Source organism: Macaca fascicularis, chromosome 5 (assembly GCF_037993035.2).
Source record: "Macaca fascicularis isolate 582-1 chromosome 5, T2T-MFA8v1.1".
Lineage (NCBI taxonomy): Eukaryota > Metazoa > Chordata > Mammalia > Primates > Cercopithecidae > Macaca > Macaca fascicularis.
The window spans coordinates 11,240,110-11,249,174 of NC_088379.1; positions in this window are offsets into that span (position 1 = coordinate 11,240,110).

Here is a 9,065-nt window from a genome sequence, read left to right on the forward strand (position 1 = left end):
AAGAAAATAAAAACCAGTCTAGGGCTAATCAGGAGGACTCCTTGATCCAAGGAGTTTCATGCAAGCCTGGGCAACATAGCAAGACCCTATCTCCAAACAAGAAAGCATAAAAGAAAACAGAATTGTAAGGTAGAGAATTACCCAGGATGAGAAATTCAGGAATGAAGAATGGAACATGGCTATCAAAGAAGGTTTCTCTTAGGAAGTAAAATTTCAGCTAAGCTCTTAATGATGAGAAGGATTCATTCTTAGAAAATCTAGGGGCAAATAACTATCAACAGAGGGAAGAAAGAATAAGGACCTAGGTACTGAGAGACGTATGTGCTTGGAACATAAGGAGGATAAAAGGAAAATGAATGTACCAAATTATAGAAAGCAAAGGCAAGACAGTTTAAAGCCCGATGAAAAGTACAGGCAAAGGCCAGCCCATAGAGGGCTTTAAAGGAATTAGATGGCAACACTCAATCTTAAGAGAAAGACCGAGAATTGAGAGCCTCAAGGAACTCTGGGTCAGTTATTTATTGGGGTCACAGGATAGTCCCTTGTTGATAACCCACCTCTGTCATAGAATATATTGACATTCAGGAATAAACTCAATTTATTGTTTTTCATTAATTGTAGATACCATTGTATAGACTTGTGTAAATATATAATTTGGCTCTGTGCACTGATTCTTCTTCCTCATCTATGAGCTGTAGAATTGAAACAGGACAAGTTCTGGTGAATCTTTGGAAAACTCTCAGACACCAGAATTATTCATTTGTTCTTTAGTGAATGGATATTGTGGTATGAGTTTAAAAGCCATAAGCATGGGAGACATGGGCAGGCTTAAACTGTGTGGTATAAATCTGTCTGTGACAGGAGATTTTCCTAAGATAATCTTAGGCAGTAGGTATTCACAGATGGAAATGAAGGGGCATTGGAGAATTTTCTAGCAGGAGCTGTCCTTGAGAGGGAGTCTCAGACAGTTTCACAGGGACTCTGAATTTTCTCCCCATGTCAATTTCTCCTATTTTCTCTTCACGACTTCAAGAGAGTATTGACTAGGTTTAGATGTTAGTTTTGATGAGCCATGTTTCCAGTTATACATATTAACATTATCGTCCCTAGTTGGATGTTTCTTGTATTAGTTTTATTTTGTTTTTAGCTTAGCTCATGAGTTTGTGATAGGCTGAATAACAGACCCCAAAGATGTTTACATTGTAATATCTGCAACCTGTAAGTATATTATCTTACATGGCAAAAAGGGCTTTGCAGATGCGATTATGTTAAGAATCTTGCAATCTAGAGAATGTGTTCTAGGGAGCTGCGGAGTAGTAATAGCTAAGAGGGAAGAAATAGAGAAGGCAAAAGACTGAAGATCAGGTATCAAAATGAAATTCAATCCAGGGGAATAATAAAAGAGAAGTAGACTCTGTGTTCTGAGACCACAAATGGAGTTCATTGGTAAAGAGTTTATTAGCATATCTATCTTATTTGCATATATTAAAATAAATTTAGTGATGTTAAGAATCTTAGCAGCAGATAGCATAGTATTTGGCTCTTCAAAACCCATGCAGATTTCACTACTTAGCCATCTTGATGTTGTAACTCAACATGCACAGATACCCACTGGATCGAATGATGTACATTTCTTCTGTATTTACACTAATAAAAGTTTGTTAATAACTAAATAAAATATGGTATAGAGTCATATTGGATAATCCTATTATTAACCAAATGTCTGGTTATAGCATTAACAAACCATGCATGAAACTGCTGACCTTCCAAACAAAAATGAGATACTAACCTAAAAGTGAAGCTGACATAGGTTAAGCCATTTCTGGAATAATTTTAGTGGCTGAACCATAATATTTAGATCAAAGAGTGAAATCTGATTCTATGCAATTTTAGTGGATATGTATGAGTTCGTGGACAATACCAATTAAAAATAAACACTCCACATAACTTAATCTCTTTTTCAATGGGTCAGGCATTCATTTCACTGAGTTGTTAGTGCCAGAAATTCAATTAAAGGAAGAAAAAGAAAGAACTATGCATTGCAATAAACTTCAGTATTTGAAATAGCTTAATAAAATGAACATAATCTCAAAAGCGTTTTTCTCCTTCAATGTGCAAGTTTTAATTACTCCATTTTGTATTAAAAAACTGGTTAAAAATGTCTAATTGCCACTTCCAACTGAATGACGTTCTATGATTGCTGGGTCTTGCCTGTCTGTAAAGCACTTTGGGCTTGTATTTATAGGTCTTACAGGAAAGAACTGCAGACAATTAAGAGTGGCAATTAGTCCTGAATGCCTAGATGTCAAGGGAGGAATACAACTTTTGGAGGGGGATACAGCTGCAGATATTGGGCTGATCTGTTAGGTTGCTATTGTAAAGCACAAAGCATTAGGTCAGCATCCCATAAATAATACATCTTCCTTTTATCTTTGAAAAGATCAGGTTTGAACAGCTAAGAGAGTTGGAAATTATTCTGATATACCTTATAAGTAAGCAAGGGAAGGCTAAACATTTTAATAATTATTTTGTTCGTGTTCTTATTTTTTTTTTTGCAAAATAGGACAAAGTTAAACAAAATAAAAAAGTCACCCACAATTTCATAATCCTAATACGGCAATGTGTTTTCTTATAATAAAAATACATGCGCATTTTTGAATACTTGGGAATTTCAAAACCAAAAAGAGGAAAATAATAAATTAAGTAGTTACACAATAATTCAGATCTGTTTGAGAAAGATATTTAGGATTCTGAACTACTTCTTGATTGTTCATGAACTCCATGAAAGCACAGTAACATAAGATTAAGGCAGTCACCACTCCAAGAAACGCTGGGGGACTCCACAGTGTGGGTCAAGGCCAAAGAAATAGCTACTACTCCTGAGGGTAGGTTCAGCAAACCAAGCAGGCACCCGCAGGCAGCAGCACTCTGAATTCTGAACGTCCATCCACGCCTCTGATGGACAGCAGTGCAAGGAGCCAGGCAGTTACTGTGCATGAATGAATGCCCAAGTTCTTATGGAACTAGCCAAGCATGCAGTTTCCTGACAAACAGGAAAACCAAGTTCAAAGCAGAAAACCAAGGATACAACTTAGCTGTGAAGCTGAGCAAACTCTAAAAGAGAAAAGGTAAGGATAAAAACATTAAAAAACCCCAAGTCTCAGAACCAGCTATTGCAAGACTAATTCTAAACACTGTTGACTAGATATTCTGTGTCGAATGTACTGAATGCATGGTGAGAACAGGCATGGACAGCTCTGATCTGAAACATGGAATATTCTTAATGATTACAGGTGCCTCTTTCCCCTATTAGAAAGTAAACTCCGTGAGGAAGAATTTTGTCTGTTTTATTTACTATAGTATCTGTAATGATTAGAACAACGTCTGGAGCAGTAGCAGCTACTCAGTAATTATCGGATTACATCATTCATTAATCAGGCTGGTACATGTAAGACGGTCACATCACTAGATTCATAGCAAAGCGTTAAAAGGCAAATGAAAATTCAGCCTCAGGAGGGGGTGCAACAGAGCAAGCAGCATGAGAGTTGAAATCAGCTGACCTGGTTTCTCAGATCCACACTTCCACATGTGGATAGTCATCGACACATTAATTAATTAATCTCAGCCTAAGCTTTCTCATTCATAAAAAAAGAGCAATGGCTCTAGTTAGAAAGCTCTGAGTTCTGAGATTGCACCACTGCACTGCAGCCTGGCGACAGAGCGAGACTTCATCAAAGAAAAGAGAAAGCTCTGAGTCCTATAACCGTTTACATCTCTGATGTTCTGAGGGGTCATTAGACACTTTACTTAACCTTTGTTTTCTTCGCCCCACTTTCCCCTTCTGTAAAATTGAGATGGTAATCATATGCACCCTAAAGCATTTCGATGAAGAATAAATAAGCTGATTCACTTTAAGAACTTTGTACAACTTGTATTATTATCTTTTGCGTATGGACACTGAGCTAAACCTAGTTCTTAATTGTATTAGTAATTGTATTTATAGTTTATTGTATTATGGATAACATTTTGTGCAGATGGGCTCTAGTAGGGCCCTGTGCCTCTCCTTTGGAGTTCTCCATTTTTACATGATTATCATATTGTTGGTGCCCAGAAGGGTTGAAAGCACTTTGTGGTCAGAAACTATACCCTCTTTCCTCATTAATTTATTCTCCATAATAGTACAAAGCCTAACACATGAGAAACACTTAATAGATACTAATGAATTAGTAAAAGATTGTGAGAACATCAAAGGTGATGAGGAGTATAAAATATTTTTAAAATTAAGCCCTATAATAGCCAGGCGCGGTGGCTCAAGCCTGTAATCCTAGCACTTTGGGAGGCTGAGACGGGCAGATCACGAGGTCAGGAGATCAAAACCATCCTGGCTAACACGGTGAAACCCCGTCTCTGCTAAAAAATACGAAAAACTAGCCGGGCGAGGTGGCAGGTGCCTGTAGTCCCAGCTACTCGGGAGGCTGAGGCAGGAGAATGGTGTAAACCCGGGAGGCGGAGCTTGCAGTGAGCTGACATCTGGCCACTGCACTCCAGCCTGGGCGACAGAGTGAGACTCTGTCTCAAAAAAAAAAAAAAAAAAAAAAAAAAAATTAAGCCCTATAATAATATTTCATTATTATTTCTAGGACCACCTTTTTGGTGTTTGGAGTTTTCCAGACTAATGAGACTTTTTTGTCGTTGTTGTTCTCTTCTCTATTCTCTCAGCTGTGGTAATAGTAATAAGTGCATTCATTAAAGTTTGAAAGAAGTTGTATGGAAAAGAGGGGAAAAAAGTCTTTAGACAAAACAGAGAAAAGAATGCATTGCTTTATTGTCCAGCTATAGAGTTCATCTAAAACAAACAGGAGAGCAATGGCACAGACAAGGAGGTATCATGGTACAGTTTATTATTTATGTAATCAGGGCACATTTGGGGGACCTCACTATTCACTAGGTCCTAAGCTATGCAGTCTAGCTACAGAGAAGAAATGATATTCTTTAAAAGCTTGAAGAAATCATAATGTAACGTAACGGCAGATATAAGCAATTACATTTTAAGGTAAACTGTGTTCCAAAGATGGGGTATAAAGGAAAGGTATGTCAGACTGCCTAGGGAAAAGTTAGAAAAAGTTTCACTCGGTAAGTGATGCTTAAGATTAAGTTAAAGAAGGAGCATAAATTTGGGGGTATCCAAATTGGGTCAGATATCAAAGCCAATGAGCCAGAGTGAGCTGGCATCTGCAAAAATCACAAATGTGTGAAATTAGGTCATGAGTGAGGAATTATGCCTACTTCAATATCATTGGAGCATAAACGAGGTAAAGATGAGTGAAGTGAAGGATATGTACTATGTAGTAGAGAGATTCTAAAGTGTCTTTCAAGAGAAGTTGATTTGACAAGAGTAAGTATGGTGTGAGCATGAAGAATACATTTATTTTGATTTTAAAAATTGTAGATAGTTGATGGAAGAAGTGTAAGGGCTGATAAAGAAGGTATTTTTAGAAATTAGATATTTCAGGAGATATAACCTAACACTTTTAAAAATTTGTGGGTATATAGTATATACATACATATGACACATGAGATATTTGGACACAGGCATGTAATGTATGATAATCACATCAAGATAAATGGGGTATTCATCACCTCAAGTACTTATCCTGTGTGCTACAAACAATTCAATGATATTATTTTAGTTATTTAAAAATATACAATGAAGTTACTATCGATTATAGCCACCCTGTTTTGCTATCAAATACTAAGTTCTATTCATTCTTTCTATTTTTTTATACTCGTCAACCATTCCCATTTCCCCACCCCATCCAACACTACCGTTCCCAGCCATTCATAACCATCCCTCTATCCTCTTCAAGACATACAAATCTTAATGACATATTGACAGTGAACATGCAGAAGACACTTAAAATTATGCAGGAAGCAGAACTGACAGGACATGGTAACTGGTTGAATACAGGAAATAGAAGATTGTTCTGTGTTAGCAATGAGATCATCTATAGGTAAATATTTTATGGATCTTTCCTGGGGACTGACCTGCTACCTGATTCACCATTATCAATATGTGCAATTTTTTGTTTGTTTGGTTTTTTTTTTTTGTCATTTAAGTTTTTGTGCCCTTTGGGAAAACTCTGTATGTAGACTTTTAAGGAAGCAATTCCTTACAACATCCCTCTATTCATGTTCTCATTGTAGAAAACCAGGATCTTTGTCTTCCTTCTACTAGCCACAATCAAAATTTGTTCTTTGGACTGTTAATCTTTAAAAAGCATTAAGAAGACTGCAACAGTTATCAGATGAGATTCATTGTAGTGCTTGCAGCTATAATGGTATGATCCAAACCGTGCCTGTAATGTGGTATTTAGATACGGGTTTCTGCTTCTCCAACATGGAGATCCCTTGACTACTGTTCACATTTTCCAAGTTTTATCTTCCAGCCCATCCGTTCTTTGAGCTCCCAATATTCTTTTAACAAATTGTCTTTTTGATTAAAAGAACCCAAATTAATTTATCTTTCTTATGACCAAATCCCTGACTACTCCGGCCCCATTCCTTTCAGATAACCAAATGAGCTCCAATTTGTGGATACTTCTCTGTAATTGATGCCTATAATGTAATAGTCATTTAGCATATTGTTAATAGAGTAGAGTAAAACAAAGTCAATATTCTTCTTAACAATCAAGGTTTTTTTTTTAATTTTTGTTTTTGAGACAGGGTCTTACTGTATCACTCAGGCTGCAGGGCAGTGGTACCATCTTGGCTCACTGCAAACTCTGCCTTTCAGGCTCAGGCCTCCCGAGTAGCTGGAACTACAGGTGTGTGCCACCACACCTGGCTAATTTTTGTATTTTTTGTAGAGAAAATCAAGTTTAACAATATCACAGCACGGATTCCAAGTCAGTGAACAGTATTATCATTCCTGCTGCTTGCTATTCATGTTTCTTCTTTATTGTCATTTTCATAGGACCTTAGTAACCCCTGAATTCTGTTTGTGACCTTTACCTTTCTCCTTCCTTTATCAATAGAATGTCTTTCCGGAGCACCTCTTTCTAAAGCTATGTCTTCCCACAGCTATGTAGCCTCTGGTCATGTGACATAAAAAAAATCTGATCTATAACACCTTCAAGCTTGGGCACTGCTCCATAGGAATAACGTGTACTTAAGATGGGGAAAATACACAAGTCTCTTCCTTCATACATTCTTGGGCTAGCCCAGCCCAGGGAAAACTAACTCGAAAACTAATGGCAGTACTGAAATCTATGTAAGTGATCAAGCGGTTATGAAAGGAGAAGTTCCCAGTTAAGCATAAACATCAGAGAATTTTTTGCCCCAACATCCTTAGGTAGATTCAATATTATCTTCTCATAATTATGAAATTTGGTGGACCAATATTTACTGAAGGCTGATTATGTACCAAACGTAACCCTACATGCTGGGATTTAGCCATGAGGAAAACAGAGAAGGTACTATGATCATCCCCAAACAGCAGAACTGCTTTCTACACATATGTAGAGACTCTGAAAGGGGTAAAAGCTATTTTTCAATGACAGAGCCTTTGAGGCTAGAGAATTAAAATGTATGTTACTTTTATAAAAATGAGAGAAAACAAAACTTTTGTCACTCCCCTCTCCAAGAAGGCAGAAGTAGAGTCTCTCATCCTGACTCTGCAAAGTCCTATGAAGCACTATGAGGGGAGGGTGACACTCCAGGTGACTAGGTGCCATTCCCAGAACATCAACTGAGAAATCTTCCACCCCTTCCAAAGGAAATGTGAGTGGGGGTAAATCGATGAGTATGTTTCAGAACTATAGTTTCTAACATAGGATTTACCTTAGATATAATCACAGCTGCTGCAGAAAGTTCCAGAAAAGGCTTGTTGAACTCATCTACAATCAAAAGGCTCTAAGAGCAAAGGCCAAAAGTCTGACTGTACTAAATGTGTGTGTGTGTGTGTGTGTGTGTGTGTGTGTGTGTGTGTGTGTGTGTTGGGGAGGGGGTGATAAGACATTTCTTAGCCACATTTAGACAGCTCAGCTCTGCTGTCAGTAAATAATAAGGCTGGAGGAGAGTATGAATACATAGGGATTTAGCTTCCTAGGAATAACTCAGGGGTTCTGATCATACCTTTCATATATGATTTCATCATTTTCTTTAATATGCCCTTTCTTGTGCCAGGCACTACACTAGCTATTTCATTGGCATTTCCTGTATTTTTTTCCATTTAATTATTACAACTATATGGTAGTTACTGACTTGCATTTTCAGCTGAGTAAACTGAGGCATGAAGTGTCGTTGGTTTCTCTAAATCACACAATTAGTCAGAGACAAAGCAAGATTTCAGTTCAATTCTAACTCCAAAATATATACTCATATCAGCATATCCTTAAGCCTTATTTCAAAAGGAATATTGTGTTTTAGATAAAAGAAAACGATTATACAGGTATTCATGAAGGACATAGAGACATAAGCTCTGGTTCCTTATTTATACACACTTATTTGCATTTTCCAAACAGGGCTAGTTATTTAAGTTCTCCCACTGGAGAAAAAAATCACATTTTGCCTTTTGTGCCAAGCTGCCGAGTCGGCTCATTTCATTACATTTTTGTCTTCTCAGAAAGACACTATGCAACTGGAATTTCATCTGTACCAACAGTCTGTTGCCAACTGTCGGAGATTGCTGACAGTAGATCAATTTTAATTTACAGCTGATCTTGAAAGGCCATTTAAATAGTGGTAATTAAGAAGCAAAATATGGGACTGGAAAGGCAGCAAAATGTGGATAGTTTTAGACTAATGAAGTGCTCCAAGCCCTTTCGCTACAAAGTCAAGATGTTCTGTGTGACGTTTCTCTGCAGTATATATAATTATTTTTGTAGAGTTAAGGAAAATCATTAAGATCCCAGTGCCAGATGAAACTATGCCCACCTAAAATGTTATCCTTTATATTCTGCACTTCCTTTTCATAATACTCCTCTCCCTTGTACCCCTTACGCTACTTGTTTTCCCCACAGATGTAATCACATAGACTAGAGCCTCTGCCCACCGCCTTTGCCAGT